Genomic DNA, 21,310 nt, shown 5'->3' with positions numbered 1-21,310 from the left:
ACGTTCACATGCTAGCTTCTACCATCCTCTCTTCTTTTACGTCCTCTTCCCCCGGTTTGCCTCATTTAAATACAAACGCTAGGTTTCCCTCCTGCTAGCAGCCAGTGACTTCAAGTAGGGTCTCCATGGAAACCAGAAGGCTTACACTGCAGCCCCAATAAGGAATGTGGTAGAGGCTTGGCAGGGCCTGGGGGAGCTACAAGGAGGCCCTCCCTATGTTAAGGTGAACCTGGTAAAGAATAAATTGCATTCAGGAAGAAGGTATAAAATGAGGTAGAAAGAGCTGAGATTCTCAATTTTGGTTTCAGCCTAGAAAACTTCAAAGGAGAAAACAGCTGGAGAAATCCCAGGGTCCTAGCATTGGTAAATTTTTTCCGTACCCAGTAGAGCTCAGCCTGATGTGGAGATTATTTAGGGGAGTCAGTCTCTGTGTTTAGTTGCAATGAAACAGCTGCCACGCCCTATTCAAAATGGAAGGGAGCCAAGACCACCGCACTCCTCCAGTGTGCCTGGATATTCTACATATATTCACTCATTTTATCCTCAGGAGGTGGCATGATCACCCCTATTTTGTAGACAGGGGAATAAGCTCAGAGATGTTACTCTTCAAAGTTGATAGCTACTAAGGACAGAAATTTGAACTCAAGTCTATGATGTTTTTTCGAAGTACAGTCTGAGCTTCCTAGCTCATTTTTTTCCATAAGGAATTTACTGTAGGTGAATCTCTCTCACGTGTTCATTGAAAAGAAGATCATGACAACTATTCACAAAGAGACTAGAGTAGACATTCAGCAATGCTAGATTGAGTCTGTGAAGCTCTAGAAGTGACTGAGTTGGGGACAGCTGCAATGGTCTTCCCTTTTCGTGACAATGCCAAGAGAGGGTCTGAAGATGCAGGCTTCCTAAGAAGCTCTTGGGATCATGTACATGAGAAAGCTGTGGATAGTTATTCTGTCCATAGCTTCACACTTGATGTAAAGCCTTGAAGGAAACCAGGCCTTCAGAGTGGCTATGAAACCCAGTAGGATCCTTTGGGACACCCCCTTCCTCCACACACACTATGTCCCCCATCTCTTGAAGTAAAAGGTGTTCCTTCAGGTCTTCCTTGAGTCTCAAAAGGCTGGCTCAAGACTTGATCAAGAAAATGTGAGCAAGTAGTAACAAAGACTAGCTGTTGTGCCAGGAATCTGATAGCCATTTAAACAAGAGATCAGCCATATGGAACAGTATAGGACATTTAGATCCTCCCTGAAGCACTTCACTGGTAGTTCAGTTAGTAAAGAATCCACCTGCAATGCAGGAGACTCTGCTTCAATTCCTGGTTTGGGAAGATCCCCTGGAGAAGGATAGGCTACCCACTCCAGTATTCTTGGGCTTCCCTTGTGGCTCAGCTGGTAAAGAATCCACCTGTGAAGAGAAGACCTGAGTTTGATTCCTGGGTTGGGAAGATCCCCTGGAAAAGGGAAAGGCTACCCACTCCAGTATTCTGGCCAGGAGAATTCCATGAACTACATTCCATGGGGTCACAAAGAGTCAGACATGACTGAGCGACTTTCACATGGCTGAAGGACACAGATAACAATATCTGATGCACATTCATAGCTGGTTTTACAGAAATCAGACTCACACCAGCTGGAAACTTCTGCCCACAAGTATTCAGACTTGAGGCTGACTGGGACCAGAAGGATGATGATGTTGACTCCTGAAACATCATCCTGTTACCTCACCACCAACCAATTAGAAGAACATGAGCTGATCAGGCACCCAGCAACACACATTCCTAGTGTTGCCTTCTTTAAAACAAAACAAAACAAAACAAAACAAAACAATATCCTTCCCTGAGAGCAATTGAGGAGTTTGGATCTTTTGAGCATGAACTGCTCATATATATTACTTTAGGGTCCATAATAAAGGCTATACTTTCCTTCACAGCTGGTGTCAATAGATTAGCTTTGCTGTGTGTTGGGTGAATGGAACCAAGTCCAGGTTAGGTAACAGCCATGTCTAGTTGGATCTCTACTTGCCCTTCTCTTGTTTGAGACAACACATCACAATTCTCCTTTGATTCTTTTCTTGGTATATTAAGGATCTTTGTATTAGTTTCCCCTAGTGCTGCAGTAACAAATTACCACAAATTTGTTGATTTAAAACAACATAAATTTATTATCTTACAGTTCTGGACCTCAGAAGTCTCAGTGCACAAAAACCAAGGTATGGAATGTGTTCTATTCCTTCCGTAGGTTCTAAGGAAGAGCCCATTCTTTTCCTTTTCCTGCTTTTAGAGGCTGTTCACTTTCCTTGACTATTTCCTCTTCAAAACCAGCATTAGCATCACTCCCACCTCTATTGCCATATTCTTCCTCTGGCCCTGACCCTACTGCCCTCTTCTTTTAACCCCTGTGATTATCTTGAGCCACCTGAATAATCCCAGATAATCTCTTCAAGATCCTTAATTTAACTACATCTGCAAAGTTTCTTTTGTCATCTAAGGTAATATATTCACAGGTCTGAGGGATTAGGATAAAAGTATCTTTGAGGAGGGGGGAATTATTTGGTTTACCATAACTGTATGTCTTTTCTATCTTAAAAATGATGATCTATTTTCAAACTTTTGTCACACTTATCACCCAATTGATCTCTTTCCCACAATAGTCAAGTTTTTGTTTCATTTTTCTTTACAAAAACTAGTTCATACTTGCAGTCTCTTTTTCCTCACCCACCATTCACATAGTTCTCTGTTACTACTGGCCTCTGATCTCTTCATGATACAAAAACTATTCTGTCCAAATTAAAAAATTACCTTCAAACTTCCCATTTTGGTTGACATTTACCAGTCTATTCTTAACTGTACTTGACAGCAGCCTTTGACTTTTTGTTGAGTATTTTCTTTTTCATGATGTTCAGTCTTCCACTGGATACCAAGATAATAACTCCTTTTTCCTCCATTCTTTTCCTACATCTTTGACTTCTACTCAGTCTTTTTGTGGACTTCTTAATATCGGTCTGTCTTTAAACACCAGTTTTTTCTAAAACCTTGCTACTTAAAATGTGGTTTAATACTTGCAAAATCAGCATCAGCTAGTAGCCAGCTAGCAATGATAGCAGGTCTACTCCAAAGACCTGAATCAAATGTTGTATTTTAGTAAGATCTACAGGTGACTTGTATACACACCATGCTTTATAAACACCCTCTAGAATTTTGTTTTCAATCTTGTAACATGTTCCGTAGAAGAGTTTATCTACTACTCCATCTCTAGACACAAGCCCCGAATTTATATATTCAGTTGATATCTCTCTTTGTATATAAAACTATCTATCAGACATCTTTCTATACACACTCCATAGACATTTCCAACTCATCCCATCTCTAACTTATCATCCCCAACCATGCTGTGCACCATAACCAGGTTCCCTGTTTTGGTGAACAATAATTTCTTCACCCAAGTATCCAAGCCATAAAACCCCTTTCCTTTCGTCACTCCCACATTCACTCAGTCATTTTCCCATGTCAATTCTCAGTATCTTCTCACATCTCCAACTCCTACCACTGAAATAGGTCATAATTATATCATCTATTACTTCTTAACTGATCTCCTTCTCTGTGATCATACTAGAGCCCCTTGACTACTGCCATTCCAATGTTTGAGAGATTGCTGAGATACAAACACATAGGCTTGTACACACACACACACACACACACACACACACACACACAGCTTGATCAAGGCAGTCTCTAGTTTTAAATATTCCTTATCATAAATTGACTACTGTCCAACTCTTTAGCATGATACAAAGACCCCCTTGATTTGACCCCTGGCTCTTTTTGTTGCTCTGTCCCTGCACAAATATTCTGGACTATTGGTATCTCATAGCTCCATCCTTCTTTAGTTTGTATAATTTCTACCTTCTTCAACATTTTGCAACTGATAAATTCAGTTGCAAATCCTACAAAATCCTTGACACTCTACCTTTCTGCCTCACTCTAATGTCACTTCAGCCCCTTTAGAGAAGAGTACTATATATACCTCCTTTATATATATTCTTTTACATACATCATATACATCTCTGGGGCTTCCCTGGTGGCTTTGTGGTAAAAATTCTGGCTGCCAATTCAGGAGACATGGGTTAGATCCCTGGGTCAGGGAGACCCACTGGAGAAGGAAATGACAACTCACTCCAGTATTCTTGCCTGGAGAATCCCATGGACAGAGAGGCCAAGTGGGCTACAGTCCAGGGGACCACAAAGAATCTGACACAACTGAGGGATTGAACACACAAATGTTTTATGAATTAATTGTTCAGATAGATAGTTAATTGATTGACTGATTAAGTAGCAACCCCTAGGTCTCAGATTACAGTGGTATAAAGATAGGGATCCCTGGGCATATTCAGCCCACTCAACACTCCACGAACAACTTAAATTGGCAGGTACCTTTAAGCCAGTGCTTTTAAGGGTGCTGGATATCCCCTCAAAATACCATAGTGTAATGATACTGTTTCTGGTTTTTGGATTATTTCCTACCTAAATTAGTTGGAAGACTAAAAGACATAAATATAAATCTGACTACTGCAATATGATTATAGTTCAGTTGCTTGATTTTACATGTAAAAATGTTTGAAATGTAAAAGTGTGATTGATTTATAATTACATATTTTAAAGAAATTAGTGGGTTTCTTGTGTCTAGGCATCCTAGCCACTATATGCCTAGGAATGTGCCTTACATATATTCCTTACACTAGGAATGTGTCACTTGCTGCATAAATAAAGAGGTCTGCATCTCTGGAGCAGGCGTGCACCTCTAGTGCATGACACTGCCATAGCCTCTGCTGACACTTACTGAGAAAGATGTTCTTCCTCCCATGGCTGGACAAGGAAGGTCTTGGTTTCTGAGGGGAGTTTCAGGCTACCATGGCAACTCCCAATCTTTTCTCTAATTTCTATGTATGCTACCCTACCAGGGAGGTGGAAAGCTTTCATCTTTTCTCCTTTCATTTCTCCTCTCCCTTTTCTTCTCTACTGGGTCTAGGATGGACAGAGGCTAACCCTAGGTCCTGCTTGTGATTTTCCACACCTTGTGAGACTTGATATAAGTCCACTGAATTCTAGTTCTATCTCTGAAATGACACTGTTAACCCTTAATCAGAAAACAGTCTTAACACTGCTTCTCTATTCTTTCTGAAGTCAAAATGCAGACTGGGAAGAAATGGAGTCTAGGCTACAGTTAAGAGAAACTAAGCAGGTAAAAGCCAGATACCAGGATGAGCTGATTGGCATGCAGAGTGTATGTGTGTGCATGTCTGCTCTGTCGTGTCTGACCCCATAGATTATAACCCACCAGCCTTCTGGAATTTTACCTGGCAAGAATACTGGAGTGGACTGCCATTTCCTTCTCCAGGGAATCTTCCCAACCCAGGGATCCAAACTGCATCTGTTGCATTCCTTGCATTGACAGGCAGATTCTTTACCACTATGCCACCTGGGAAGCCCAACAAGTATGCATAATCCATTTCAATTCAGAATTGGTGGAGTTGAGAAGATCTTAGGACAAGGATCCTTAAACATGCCTGCTATTAGAATACATGTTAGGAACTTTAAGAAATATAGATGCTTTGGCCCAGCCTGCATTAAAGTCAAGCAAGGTGACTTTGCATGGTCTGCACCAGGAAAACAAGAGCAGAACATGAAAATAAGGTGTCCAGAATAAAATTCTATAAGAGATAAAAGCCAAACTGAGGACTTTTTATAGGTGCAAAAGGTTGGTAGGTAAAGCTGAAAGTAAGGTACCAGGACAGGGAAAAAAGTAATGGACAGTTGTACCAAAATGGTAAAAAAAACAATGTCTAAGAAGCCAGAAGTAAAATGAAAGTGTGTGAAGCCCCCAGTTGGGTTGGGATATATAAATATTGGTGGTGTACATACTATTTACCTCAACCCTTAGGTTTGGTTACCCCTCTCTGTGCTTCACAGAGTTTTTAATTGCATTATTATTCACCATTACTGTTACTATGTAGTATTAATTACTACTTTTTAGACTATAATTTGCCCATTTACATGTTTAAATCCCAGGGCCTAGTACTTTCTTACAAAGAAAAGATGCTCAAAAGACAACGTTGAATGAGATACTCAACCGATATTTACAGTGCTGTACATGATAGTGTGGTCAGGGTCAGGGGATAAGAAACATTCACTGAAATGGACAAAGCCCTGACTCTACCCTGGACAGGTAGGAATGACACGACTTCATACTTTCTTAATAAAACCAGTGCATCCATTTCTGGGAGATATCAAATAGACTGGATTGTTGTTTTGGATGTGAAATCAATTGTTGACTTTCCTCCATTCTATCCAGAAGCACAGTAGTAACTAGAGACATAAATGGGTGGATGGTTTGATAGTAAATAATGTGCAACTTCATCCTAGTTTTCAACTCAGTCATTGAACAAAATTATCATTTGAACAAGGAACCGCATTAAACATTTAGGGATATGGTGATAATTGTGTTCGTGTGTGTTGTGGGTATATTGTGGCTTTACTACCTTATATTTTTTAAGGAAGAGGTGTTTTACATATGATATAAAAACAGATATTTAAAATGTAAATTTAGGATAAATTGTATGTCATGATTTAAATTATAATTAAGTGGTGAAAGTGAAAATGAAGGTCACTCAGTCCTGTCCGACTCTTTGCGACCCCATGGACTATACAGTCCATGAAATTCTCCAGGCCAGAATACTGGAGTGGGCAGCCTTTCCCTTCTCCAGGGGATCTTCCCAACCCAGGAATTGAACCGGGGTCTCTTGCATTGCAGGCAGATTCTTTACCAACTGAGCTATGAGAAAAGTCAATTTAAGTGGTAGTATATGTCAAAAACAAAGAAGAATCCAAGATTTTGCCCAACTTGCAAGCTGATTAATTAGCCTCCCATAGTTTAAAATGCTGGTGGAAGTCTTATAGGTCAGAGACAAAGAAATTTACTGCTCACAGCTCAGCAGGTAGCATTAGATTTATGTTTGTGCCATTTCCCTGTGTCCTCTAAGGCCCCCAAAGTTGACACAGGTAGGAACAAATAACTGCTATGGGGTAAATAGTTATATTTATCACAGCTGAGGAATCCTGAGGTTAGGAAGACCCAATCTTTTATAGTGGGCTGCAAGCAAATCCACCCAATCTTTATCCTTGAGGAAGACATTGTCTTTATTAAACTGGACAGCGAACAAGGCTGCTCTCTCCTCTGGAGAAAGACAATGCCACTATCTTCCAAGGTAGTTTGCCATATACACTCTTGAAGACACAGTTTGGAACAAAAAGTTGTCAGTGCTTCTGCTCACAAGTTGTGCAGAAAAATAAGGGGTTCATGGTGAACTGTCTCCCAGTCATATAATGGTACAGGTTAGTGTTCACTTGGACATATAGAGAGGAGGGTGAGGAAAAGGAAGAGTAAATTGTCAAAAGTAGATACCAAAAATAAAACTAACACAAAATAATATATCCTCGGTCTAATTAAGAGCAGAGCTGGAGAAAAGTAGGTAGAAAGGAAGGTGGACTGTGCTTGAATCATGGAGAGAGAACAACTCAAAGGATTTGAGTGAGAATTAGAGAACCCATGCAGCTTCTCAGGAAATCTAGAGGTCAATGGCAAGCATCTTCAGGTTGCAGTGCAAGCTTGAAAGAACACATTTCCTTCCAAAATGAAGTTGCTAAGAAACTGTAACTAGAAGATATGGGAGTAAAATAGGGTAAAGATAAAAGAAAAGCCAACTTTAAGTAGCTATTACAAAGAAATATACTAAAGCTGCTTCACAGGTGGCTCAGTGGTAAAGAACCTGCCTGCCAATGCAGGAGACGCAGGAGATCTGGGTTCAATCCCTGGGTCAAGAAGATCCCCTGGAAGAGGGCATGGCAACTCACTCCAGTATGCGTGCCTGTAGAATTCCATGGACAGAGGAGCCTGGTGGGCTACAGTCCATAGGGTTGCAAAGAGTCAGACATGACTAGGCAACTGAGCACATATACTAAAGCTGCCACATTCTACCTGTAATGTGCTCAGTTCAGTCATTTCAGTCGCTCGGTTGTGTCCAACTCTTTGCAACACCGTGGACTGCAGCATGCCAGGCCTCCCTGTCTATCACCAGGTTCCGGAGTTTACTCAAACTCATGTCCATTGAGTCAGTGATGCCATCCAACCATCTCATCCTCTGTCATCCCCTTCTCCTCCCACTTTCAATCTTTCCCAGCATCAGGGTCTTTTCAAATGAGTCAGCTCTTCGCATCAAGTGGCCAAAGTATTGGAGTTTCAGCTTCAACATCAGTCTTTCCAATGAACATTCAGGACTGATTTCCTTTAGGATGGACTGGTTGGATCTCCTTGCAGTCAAAGGGACTCTCAAGAGTCTTCTCCAACACCACAGTTCAAAAGCATCAACTCTTCGGTGCTCAGCTTTCTTTATAGTCCAACTCTCACATCCATACATGACTACTGGAAAAACCATAGCCTTGACTAGATGGACCTTTGTTGGCAAAGTAATGTCTCTGCTTTTTAATATGCTGTCTAGGCTGGTCACAACTTTTCTTCCAAGGAGTAAGCGTCTTTTTATTTCATGGCTGTGGTCACCATCTGCACTGATTTTGGAGCCCCCCTCCCCCCCAAAAAAAGTCTGCCACTGTTTCTAATGTTTCTCCATCTTTTTGCCATGAAGTGATGGGAACAGATGCCATTATCTTAGTTTTCTGAATGTTGAGCTTTAAACCAGCTTCTTCACACTTCTCTTTCACTGTAATGGCTTACAGTAAATAGGGTTGGTGGATGTTCACCCCATCCCAGCTTTCTGGAGAAGTCTCAAGCTGGTTACTTTGAATTCTACCCCATATGAGGACCCAGGTTCTTGCCTATCTACATCATTATAGCCCTTCTGTTTCAAGAGCTAATGAATATACTAGGGTATTGAAATGAGGAAGGATTTGCATATAACAAAATTACAAATAAATAACTAAAAAACATATAGGAGTTTAATTCAATACATTTTTCCTCTCATTATCAAAATTCACTCCTAGGGTTCCTGATTAGGTGGTATATTCGTCAGCTTTGCATCATTCACAGATGACCCCCAAATCTTAGTGGCTTTCAGTAACAGAGCACATTATAATTGGTGGCTGCAGTTTGACTGTAGACTCTGTGTCCCTGCTTGATTCATTTGGCCCTATTCCATGTATTGTTTTATTCCTGGACCCAAGCTAAAGAAGAAATCTCTGAGTGCGATGGGCCATTTCATGACAGGAGGCAGAAGCAAAAGAACTGGCAGAAGCTCACAATGCCTCCTAGGGCTTCTGGAAGATGGTAACCCATGCCAGGTATGCTCATTATTCCTTTACCTCAAATATAGCAAACAACTGAATTTAACATCAGTAGGCAGCAGTTTTTACAGGAAGTGAATGTACTTGTAAATCATACTATAGTTTATGATGGGACATTTTCTTGGGACTATTTCTTTACTATCACTCAGGGATCCTTCCTCCATTTTGGGTTAGCACTATTGTCTAGGGTCTCTCTGAAATGGAGAGAAAAGTAATTGTCTGGGAACCTGCTAGAAAGCAACAGTCAAAAGATGTATATATGGGGATGGAGGTTTCTAATCCAAAAGAAAGTTCAAAAAAAGACATCAAAGGAACAAAGTGGTGCAGGTCAAAGGCATGACCTAGCAGTTGCTGACCGTGATCATGGTGTCCTGTGCTTTGGGTCACTCAGAGGAGTCTCAGGACTCCGAGGACATTCAGAGGAGTCTCCCTGAAAATCAGACAGGCTAGAGGCACCAATGGTTTGCTTTTTTATCCCTAACAGTTCACTGGCTGCCCCAGGCAAAGATGAGTAGACTGATTCCCTTCCCTTTTGCCCCAACCATCCTGTAGGGAACACATAGATGGTATGTTCCTGAAGCTGGGCATTCTGGTTTCCTTGGGCAACTATACCTGTTTCCTTCACTTTTAAATCATAAGTTGTTGTTCTTCAGTCTCTCAGTCATGTCCAACTCTTTGTGACTCCATGGACTGTAGCACGCAGGCTTCCTTGTCCTTCACCAACTCCCAGAGCTTGCTCAAACTCATGTCCATTGAGTCAGTGATGCCATCCAATCATCTCATCCTCTGTCATCCCCTCTTTCTCCTGCCTTCAATCTTTTCCAGCATAAGGGTCTTTTCTAAGGAGTTAGTTCTTTGCATCAGGTGGCCAAAGTATTGGAGCTTCAGCATCAGTCCTTGCAATGAACATTCAATGTTGATTTCCTTTAGGATTGATTGGTTTAGTTTCTTGGGCTCCAAAATCACTGCAGATGGTGACTGCAGCCATGAAATTAAAAGACATGTAATCATAAGTAGGTCTGCTCTTATTTTTATATTTACTACAAGGCCCAAGTGCCCATGGGGAAGTAGAACAGTAAGGAAATGCAATGAACCAGGAGAGAGTCTTTATTAAAGAAAGAATTTCCTTTTTATCCTTGAGTAGAAGCAACAGACAAATGAGACTGAGTGACAGACAGAATGCAAGGTTGCTCTTGCCCTTGCCTGAGTAGTCATCCCTCAGGTAAATAAGAGGACTGTATATCTAGATTAAAACTCACATATGCAACAGGACCTTGAGGAAATACTTTGCTCACCAGGTTCCCTATTTTATGTGTCTCCCAGTCTTTATCCAAATTCCAATCTTATATGATTATACTCCAGATATACAGATTATTTTTCTATTTGTTTAATAACTTCACTTCAACATCTCAGCTTTAAATTGAGAAACCAAAGCTGTTTAAATTCTAGTTAAACCCCACAGCTTTCAGGAACCATGGAGACCTGGCACTTTAGTTGAAATTACATGGGTGCATCAATGAAAAGAAGAATGCCAAGATGACTAAAAGATTTGCTCATCATGTCCCCTCAATTCTTTAAAGCTTTTATCTGAAGAATTGCTCTGTTGATTTCTTGGCTATTTAGATTTCATTACTATTCTAGCCACAAGTGAATTTTTGACATTCTGAATGAACAGTTTGCTTGCATGCCCAAAACAGGAGGGGAGATGTCAAGAAAGTGCTCCTGAGAGTGACAGAGAACATGAGAGGCCATGGTATGTGAGACCATTTGAGTCATTTTTGTGAAAGACTTGGAAGCTGTAGCTATATCTCTCCTACAAAGGATAAACTCCCAAATCTCAGTGGCTTCATCAAATGACATATGAAATTAAAATGGCTGGCTATGGGGGGTGGGGGGTGTACATTCTCTTTGGTTGGCCAATTCATGAGTAGATCATGTACACACACAGGCCCTATCTGTTTGGGGGTACTTCCCTCCTCTAAAGGCTCAGATTACTCTCTGCTCAGGCTGTGAAAGAGGAAAGAGATAGTAGTGGATGATGAGCCAGGCCTGGCCAATGGTATCAATCACTTTGGCCCATATTTCACTAGCCTGAACTTACCACATGGCTCCATTTAACCAGAGGCAGGGGAAGGGTTGGAGTAGGAAATGGCAACACACTCCAGTATTCTTCCCTGGAAAATGGGCTACAGTCCAGGAGGTAGCAAAGAGTCAGACACGACTGAACAACTGAGAACAGGGGAACAATGGATAATGTAATCTAGTTAAATGCTGAGTCAGAAAGAACAGCACAGGAATTCAATGAATAACCAGTCAATTTTTGCAACAGGCTATTTCTGAAATTAAGAATGCAGTCCTCCTTACTTTGCATCCTTGGGGTTCACAAATTATTGCTGAACACTTTCTCTCTGGCTTTCTGGGTGATGCTGCTGCTTCAGAAAACTCTGCAATGCTTAGGAACCCTGCCAGCCAGCCTCCCTCCCACTCAACTGTCCCAACCCTCTGCTCTGCATGGTGAAGATATTGCTGGTGAGAGAGAAGTTCTGTTTACAATGGTTGGGGGTAAAAAACACTTATAAAATATTTCTCGGGGCACTGAATTTATAATTTTACCACAATCCCCTTTTCCAGCTTCCTCTACATACACAGCATCTAGAGATAATTTCTTCCTGTTTTCTTAGGCTACAGACTGAGTTTATTTTAAACACTGTGCCCACCCTCAGGGTTTCCTGACACTCATCCTATGGGCAGGACTGCATGCCAACTTGAGGATATGAGACAGTTTTAAAAATAGCATTTCTGTCCCCACCCATAACTTTCAGAGAATAGGTATAGAGATATTCTTGTGTGAGATAAAATTGGTACCTACCCCCTGGCCCCAGCGTCCCCTTCATTTTTAATTACTTCCTTCCTCCTACTATTTTCCACACTATCTGAATTGTATCAGCCCCAGGCATATGGGAAAGTGGGTTCTACCGGATGGTTATTGTCAGTCAGGAAATAGCTACCATCGAATACTGTTTGCTAATGATCATATTTGATGTGATAAAGTGGATGTGAATATTAAGTTTGAACCAACTCGGCACCATCTCAGATTAAAAAAAAAAAAAAAAGGCATGAGGACTGACAGCTTTGCATACACCATTTTCTATTTTCTATAATTCTGACATATTCACATTTCACTAAATAAGAGTGAATACCACCACCCACCCACTCACCAGGCGTTCACTTTAAATATAGCTGTAGATATTCAATGCAAAACAAAGCAAAGAAGGATTCATGTGACAGAATTTGTGATGGGATTTTGAAGAGAGCTGGGATTAAGATTTTTACATTTAATTTCCAATCCGGGTTGTGGCTCTGCAAAATACTGTTGGTTAAGGCACTATATATCCTTGTGCTTCAGTTGCTTTTTTATTATTCTTTCATTCATTCAATACTTTTGTGTATGCCCTGAAACCCTGGGACTATGCTAGTCCTCTGAACACAGAGTAAAATGAGTAGAACAATATTCTTGCATAAGGAGATGTACATATGCAACTGTTGCTGTTCAGTCACACAGCCATGTCTGACTCTTTGTAGCCCCTCGGACTGCAGCATGCTGGACTTCCCTGTTCTTCACCGTCTCCCGAAACCTGCTCAAACTCATGTTCTTTGAGCCAGTGAAGCCAGTTACATTTGCAATAGTAACTGCTATATCTGGAGAAAGGGGAGCATGAGAAAGGCTTCATAAGTGTGAGTGGTTCTTCAAAGATGAAGCAGATCCAGACAGAACTCTATCTTACATATCTTTGTGTTGAGTGTTGTGTATGGGTTTGAATTTCACATTTGAAGACTTTGTGAGAGTCATAGGATCAGTTTCTCAGAATGGCTTTCTTACTCACCATCATTGTGGGAAACAAAAGGATTGCATAGATTCAAAGGTTAAGCCACCATTTGGCAACTCTTTTATTTATTAACTCTCAAATCCTTAACTTCATACAATGAACTATTTCTGGATCTTTTTCAAATGGTCAGGGTCATTCAATTCTGTTTGTGTTCTTATCCTGAACACATTCCACATTTCAATCATGGTGAGAGAAAACATTACTCTTGGCTTAAAGTTCCTTTCTCAATTTCTTTCCACTACTTGGATATTGGAAAGTCCCTGAAATCAAAGTTCTTGAAGCTTAGCTCGAGGAGTCTAGGAGATATGACTCCTAGAAAAGAGTAACTTATCACAGTGTGCCCTTGATTCTCTGTAGGCATCTAAACACAGAGTGTGAACAAGAAGTGGCATGCTTCTGAGAGTGTGGGCCTAGCATTCTAAACTGGTTAGTTAGAGTCGATAGTGAGGCTCCCTACTGGCTTTCAAGTTCTGGCTACAACTCACTGACTCCAACCACTGACCACCCACAACTCATTTCAAGAAATTCTGGCCCAACAGGCCTGAGTAAGATTATCCTTCAGGATAAATTTGTTTTTTTCATGGAGCAGTTTGAATACAATGAGCTCTTGTAACTCGCTAAGAAAGACTAGTTGCTCTCTCTGCCCAGTCTTCTCCACTCAGAGTCCCCAGCAGTTCTGGGAGAAATTAAAGCTCAAAAGACAGCCTAACCTGGATTTCCTCTGAAATTTTCCAGGAAGGGCTCAAGCTCTGCCCCTATTCTCCCTTCATCCCCTGAGATAATGGGCCTAGGGAACCTACCTTCCTTATTACCATCCCCCTGTGGGTGTTCTAGACCATGTCAGTGAGAATGAGTTGAGTTCCCTCTCAGTGGGCTACTGGGATCCACTTGCCTCAGCAACTGTCTGATAGCCTTAGCCAAGTACACCAGCCGCTGACTCCCAGAAAGTCCAGACAGCTATGTTCAAGGGGTTCAGCTACTGCTATTTTCCTCTACATCAGCTCCTGAGGATGGGTGAATGGGGCAACTCTTTGCAGGAAGTAGCCACACTTCATTTGCCCCTACCTACCATGCCACCCTCCAACCAATATTTATAACTTTGGGGAGAGTGTTCAGTTTTTAGCAGGCTGAGTTTAAAATGTAAAGTTCACTGAGAACTTTACACAGTTCCCAGGCAGGACTTTACACAGAGAGTGAGCATCAGTCTCAGGTGGACCTAATTAACACTTCCTGTGTCTGAGGCTCCCTTAGCTAGTGCTGTCTGAACCAGACCTCCAGCATCACAGTACTTGCAGAACCCATTTTATTAACTTCACAGGCATTCAGGAGAGTAACTCACGCAGCTCTCCTGCTCACCACTGCTTAGGCATTAAGAACAAAGATTGAAGGGTTAATCAGTTTGGAGATACTAATAATGTCAACAAAGGGTGTGGGAGGGAGCCTCTGTGACATTATTCCATGTGCCTTCAGCATTTTGGGGGCTCATGTGCCTGGTATTCTTGAAGCATCATAGTGGTATTCCCTAGTTAAGGGTTACATAACTTTCTCACTAGCTCTAGAAAAGCACTTGCCCCAAACCTCAATTTTCAATAATTATTCTTTTCAGAAACAAGGGGGAGACTTCTCTTAAGAGTAATGGAGGGGATTATTTGTAATTGCAAATAGAACTTTTATCTCTGACTATATTTACTATGCTGACCAGAGCTCTCCCCTTAGAAATGGGGTCATACTTTTTTTTTAAGAAAGCTGAATCAAAGACAGATGAATTTGTGGATCATATTTCATGATGCTCTAGAGGAAATGAATTAGAATCAACAAACTGGAGCATCTTATACAGACTGCATCAGAATCAAAATGAGAAAAATGCTTAGAGCCAGTGCACATGTGCTATGATGCCTGTGACATAATTTAAGCTGAGATCAGACACATATGTTAACACTATCACAAATGGTGCCTGCATGTGTTTGTCCCTTACTGACCCAGTTCAGACTATTGACAGCCACTCCCAAAATAAAGCTTCCTGAAACTTTCCTGACTGATGTTCAGGGACTGCTCTGGGAGTTTTGATTCTAAAGAAAAGTTCTTGGTACACATGAAGAGATATTCCACTCTTTGACAGCCAGAACACCAAAGGGTTCAGGTCTTAGTTGTGGGCAACCTGAGTCCCTCTATCAGAAAGAAAAGGATTATGTAGAGAGAATTCTGAATCAGTAAGGTTCCTGGAAGCTTCCACAGTGCCTTCCATAGCAACCCAGCAACCTCAACCTTGAGGTTGCTTTTATCTCTTTGTACAAACATTCATCCTTTTCTCAACAAATGATTATTCAACACCTACTATTTGGCAGACATTATTCTAGGCCAGTATTTCTCAGACTTTAACTTGCATCAGAATTGCCTGGAGAGGTTGTGTTTAACTGCTTGATCTCTGCTTCCTCGGAAATAAAATAGTCTTACCGTCTCTCACAGAATGGGTCAAATCACTCTTTATAATGGTATAGATATTAAGACAAAACAAGTTTAATATCCACTTTAAAATATATAGACATTCATTTCCTTCTACATAACTTTTGGAAAAATTCTCTTATAAAGGCTGTAATGGAAGAAGCAAGTTAAAAGACAATTAAAGTAAAGTTCTCCAATAAAAGATCAAATTCTGAGTTAATACAATAGTAGTTAATACAATACAATTCTGAGTTAATACAATCAATACAATAGTTATCAATCTCCAATAAAAGATCAAATGCTGAGTTAATACAATAGTAGTTAAAACAATAGTAAGGAGGGGAGACAAGAGAAGTTATAGAAATAACAGCAACTGGGTTTAAAAACTCATCTAGAGTATGAAATGAAAGTGAGAGTGATATCCAGAGTGAGTCTTAGATTTCTGTGTTGGAAGTCATTTACTAAATTATCATTCACTAATTCCTAAAATCAGTAAAACCTGAAGGAAAACAAGATTGAGGAAAAGTCAATGAGATCAATTTCAGAGGTTCCTTAGGCCATTCAATGAGAAAGTTCTATTAGACAGCTATGTCTAAAAAAATTGAGATGGGGTATGTTTTAGTCAGTCAATTCAGTTGCTCAGTCGTGTCCAATTCTTTGTGACCCCATGGACTGCAGCACGCCAGGCAGCTGTGTCCATCACCAACTCCTAGAGTTTACTCAAACTCATGCCCATTGAGTCAGTGATGCCATCCAACCATCTCATCCTCTGTTGTCCCCTTCTCCTCCTGCCTTCAATCTTACCCAGCATCAGAGTCTTTTCCAATGAGTCAGTTCTTCCCATCAGGTAGCCAAAGTATTGGAGTTTTAGCTTTAATATCAGTCCTCCCAATGAATATTTAGGACTGATTTCCTTTAGGATGGAGTGATTGGATCTCCTTGAAGTCCAAGGGACTCTCAAGGGTCTTGTCCAACACCACAGTTCAAAAACATCAATTCTTTGGTGCTCAGCTTTCTTTATAGTCCAATTCTCACATCTATACATGATTACCGGAAAAAACATAGCTTTGACTAGGTGGACCTTTGTCAGCAAAGTAATGTCAGTGCTTTTTAATATGCTGTCTACACTGGTCACAACTTTTCTTCCAAGGAGCAAGTGTCTTTTAATTTCATGGCTGTAGTCACCATCTGCAGTGATTTTGGAGCCCTGAAAAATAAAGTCTACCATGATTTCCATTGTTTCCCATCTATTTGCCATAAAGTGATTGGACCAGATGCCATGAACTTAGCTTTCTGAATGTTGAGCTTTAAGCCAAATTTCTCACTCTCCTCTTTCACTTTCATCAAGAGGCTTTTTAGTTCTTCTTTACTTTCTGCCATTAGGGTGGTATCATCTGCATACATATCTGAGGGTTATTGATATTTCTCCTGGCAATTTTGATTCTAGCTTGTGCTTCATACAGCCTGGCATTTTTCATGATGTACTCTGCATATAAATTAAATAAGCAGGGTGACAATATACAGCCTTGATGTACTTCTTTTCCTATTTGGAACCAGTCTGTTGTTCCATGTCCAGTTCTAACTGTTGCTTCCTGACCTGCATACAGGTTTCTCAAGAGGCAGGTCAAGTGGTCTGGTATTTCCATCTCTTTCAGAATTTTCCACACTTTGTGGTGATCCACACAGTCAAAGGCTTTGGCAAAGTCAATCAAGCCAAAATACATTTTTTTCTGGAATTCTCTTGCTTTTTCAATGATCAAGCAGATGTTAGCAATTTCATATCTGGTTCCTCTGCCTTTTCTAAATCCACCTTGAACATCAGGAAGTTCACGGTTCATGCATTATTGAAGCCTGGCTTGGAGAATTTTGAGCATTACTTTACTAGCATGTGAGATGAGTGCAATTGTGTGGTAGTTTGACCATTCTTTGGCATTGCCTTTCTTTGGGATTGGAATGAAAACTGACCCTTTCCAGTCCTGTGGCCACTGCTGAGTTTTCCAAATTTGCTGGCATATTGAGTGCAGTACTTTCACAGCATCATCTTTTAGGATTGGAAAAAGCTCAACTGGAATTTCATCACCTCCACTAGCTTTGTTTGTAGTGATGATTCCTAAGGCCTGCTTGACTTCACATTCCAGGATGTCTGGCTCTAGGTGAGTGATCATAGCATAATGGTTTTCTGAGTCGTGAAGATCTTTTTTGTATAGTTCTTCTGTGTATTCTTGCCACCTCTTCTTAATATCTTCTGCTTCTGTTAGGTGCATACCATTTCTGTCCTTTATTGAGCCCATTTTTGTACAAAATGTTCCCTTGGTATCTCTAATTTTCTTGAAGAGGTCTCTAGTCTTTCCCATTCTATTGTTTCCCTCTATTTCTTTGAACTGATCTCTGAGGAAGGTTTTCTTATCTCTCCTTGCTATTTTTTGGAACTCCACATTTAAATGGATATAATTTTCCTTTGCTTATAAGGAAAGGAATTTTCCTTTCCTTTCCTTTCCTTTCCTTTTGCATATAATTTTCACTTCTTTTCTTTTCATGGCTATTTGTAAAGCCTCCTCAGACAGCCATTTTTTTTCTTTTACATTTATTTTTCTTGGGGATGGTCTTGTTCCCTCTCTCCTGCATAATGTCACAAACCTCCACCCATACTTCATCAGGCACTCTCTCTATCAGATATAGTCCCTTAAATCTATTTCTCACTTCCGCTGTATAATCGTAAGGGATTTGATTTAGGTCATACCTGAATGGTCTATTGGCTTTCCCTTGTTTCCAGTTCAAAATAGGGAAAGGAGTACATCAAGACCAGATATTGTCACCCTGCTAATTTAATTTATATGCAGAGTACATCATGAAAAATGCTGGGCTGGATGAAGCACAAGCTGGAATCAAGATTGCCAAGAGAAATATCAATAACCTCAGATATGCAGATGACACCACCCTTATGGTAGAAAGCAAAGAGGAACAGAAGAGCCTCTTGATGAAAGTGAAACAGGAGAGTGAAAAAGTTGACTTAAAGCTCAAGATTCAGAAAACTTAGATCATGGCATCCAATCCAATCGCTTCATGGCAAATAGATGGGAAACAGTGGAAACATTGACAGACTTTATTTTGGTGGGCTCCAAAATCACTGCAGATGGTGATTGCAGCCATGAAATTAAAAAATACTTGTTCCTTGGAAGAAAAGTTATGACCAATCTAGACAGCATATTAAAAAGCAGAGACATTACTTTGCTAACAAAGGTCTGTCTAGTCAAACCTGTGGTTTTTCCAGTAGTCATGTATGGATGTGAGAGTTGGACTATAAAGAAAGTTGAGCACCAAAGAATTGATGCTTTTGAACTGTGGTGTTGGAGAAGACTCTTGAGAGTCCCTTGGACTGCAAGGAGATCTAATCAGTCCATCTTAAAGGAAATCAGTCCTGAATATTCATTGGAAGGACTGATGCTGAAGCTGAAACTCCAATACTTCGGTCACCTGATGGGAAGAACTGACTCATTGGAAAAGACTCTGATGCTGGGAAAGATTGAAAGTGGGAGGAGAAGGGGACAACAGAGGATGAGGTCGTTGGATGGCATCACCATCTCAATAAACATGAGTTTGGGTAAACTCCAGGAGTTGGTGATGGACAGGGCTGCCTGGCGTGCTGCAGTCCATGGGGTCATGAAGAGTTGGACGTGACCGAGGGACTGAACTGAGGATGAGACTGAAAGAATCTGAGACAGGAAAGAAGGTAAGTGTACAACATTCTTTTGAGTAACTTGTCTATGAAGTGATGGACAAATAAACTGTGGTTTTTAGAGAAAAGGATTTTAGAGAAGGATTTTTTCATGAGAGGCTTAAATATGTTATATGTTAAGAATCTAAATAAAGGACATGAAAAAGTTGAAACACACGAGAGAGACAGAGAGAGGCACAGAGAGTGAGAGAAAAGCAGAGAAGGAATGAGAAAGACCAAGAACATTGATGTTTGGAATCCCTTTGTGCAGGAAGTATATACAACTTTTCTTTGAGACTCAAAGGAAAGGAGGTAAGGCTACGTGCATCAGTTGGTCCATTTGTAGGAAGGTGAGAAAGCCTGCAGTTGACAGCCTATAACCTTTCATGCAATAGGAGGGAAAGTTGTTTTCTTATATGGAAAAGAAATCCAATAAACAGTTTATGGAGGGAGAAGTTTCTCACAGTGTGAGAAATAGAAGAATCAATGCATGAGAAAAATCAGATGGTATGGAGAACTAAAGTAGGATTGCAGACTATGAACTTGTAATGACACCTTTTTTCTCAGTAGCCATCAATAGTCCAAGTAAGGAGTAGAAAAGGAGAATTAAAAAATGACTCGATGGGTGGTTTGCTTCTTCAGAATGTCAACAGGGCTACAAAATCAGGGAGAGTGGCAGAGAATACTGGAAAAGATTATCAAAGGAGAATAAGAATGAAACAGTATTTCAGGAGCCAAAGGAGATTTTCATTTTAGAAGGACTAGGTGATGGACCATGGAGTCTAGTACACAGACTTCTGGAGGAAAGCAAAACTACCTCCAGAATGATGGACTCTGCAAAAAGCCAGAGTTCAGAGTGTTGGAGAGGGAGAAACTAAAAGAGATAGGAGAAAAAATGCTCAGTGAGCGGGTGTATTTACATTTATGTAACACTGTGATCTAAATATTGTTTACTATTAATTTATTGAATCCATATGGGCTTCCTGGGTAGCTCAAATGGTGAAGAATCTGCCTGCAATGTGAAAGACTTGGGTTCCATCCCTGGGTTGGGAAGAGTCCTAGAGAAGGACATAGCAGTGCTCGCTTCAGCAGCACATATACTAAAATTGGAACGATACAGAGATTAGCATGGCCCCTGCGCAAGGATGACACGCAAATTCGTGAAGCGTTCCATATTAAAAAAAAAAAAGAAGGACATAGCAACCCCCTTCAATATTCTTGCCTGGAGAATCCCATGGATAGAGGAATCTGGTGTCTACAGTCCATGGAGTTGCAAAGAGTTGGACATGACTGAGCAACTAACACTTTCATGAATTCATATAATAACCTTAAGAACCATTATCATGGTTATGGCCCCCAATATACAGATGAGGAAATCTGAGTCACAGAGAAATTTACTTGCCTGTGATCACACAGATACTAAGCAGCAGAGCTGGAATTTAAAGCTAGGCAATTTGTCTACAGAAGCTGTGCTGGTAGTCAATATTTTATCTTGCCTCCCCTTTGACATTTTAGATTTCAGAGTTGCTCTGGGCCAATAGCTTTCAATCTTGGTTGCACCTTAGATTCACCGAGGCTACACACCAAATCAAAATCTCTGAAAGTAGGATCCAGGGATTTGTGTTTTTAATAAAGCTTCTCAGGTGATTGCAATGTGCAGACCAGGGTGAGAATCACTGATCTAGACCTAAATGAAGAAGCAGCAGAAGTTAACATGATCATGCTGTGCTGTGCTATGTGGTTAGTCACTCAGTAATGTCTGACTCTTTGCAACCCCATGGACTACAGCCTGCCAGGCTCTTCTGTCCACGGGATCCTCCAGACTCTTGTCTGGAGTGCGTTGCCATTCCCTCCTCCACGGGATCTTCCCAACCCAGAGATCAAACCCAGGTCTCCCACATTGCAGGCGAATTC

At 40.8% G+C, this 21,310-nt stretch overlaps 1 non-coding gene across 1 annotated transcript; it reads left to right on the top strand.

Annotated features, from left to right (window-relative positions):
* Positions 1-20,472: 20,472 nt before the first annotated feature.
* Positions 20,473-20,576, top strand: LOC139034888 (U6 spliceosomal RNA). Its single transcript, XR_011487466.1, has one exon. It is a non-coding gene; the product is annotated as a U6 spliceosomal RNA (small nuclear RNA).
* The last annotated feature ends 734 nt before the right edge of the window (positions 20,577-21,310 follow it).

This window comes from Odocoileus virginianus, chromosome 4 (genome assembly GCF_023699985.2).
Source record: "Odocoileus virginianus isolate 20LAN1187 ecotype Illinois chromosome 4, Ovbor_1.2, whole genome shotgun sequence".
Taxonomy (NCBI): domain Eukaryota; kingdom Metazoa; phylum Chordata; class Mammalia; order Artiodactyla; family Cervidae; genus Odocoileus; species Odocoileus virginianus.
Note: the sequence above shows the minus strand (reverse complement) of the source record. Positions and strands in the feature narration are given on the sequence as shown.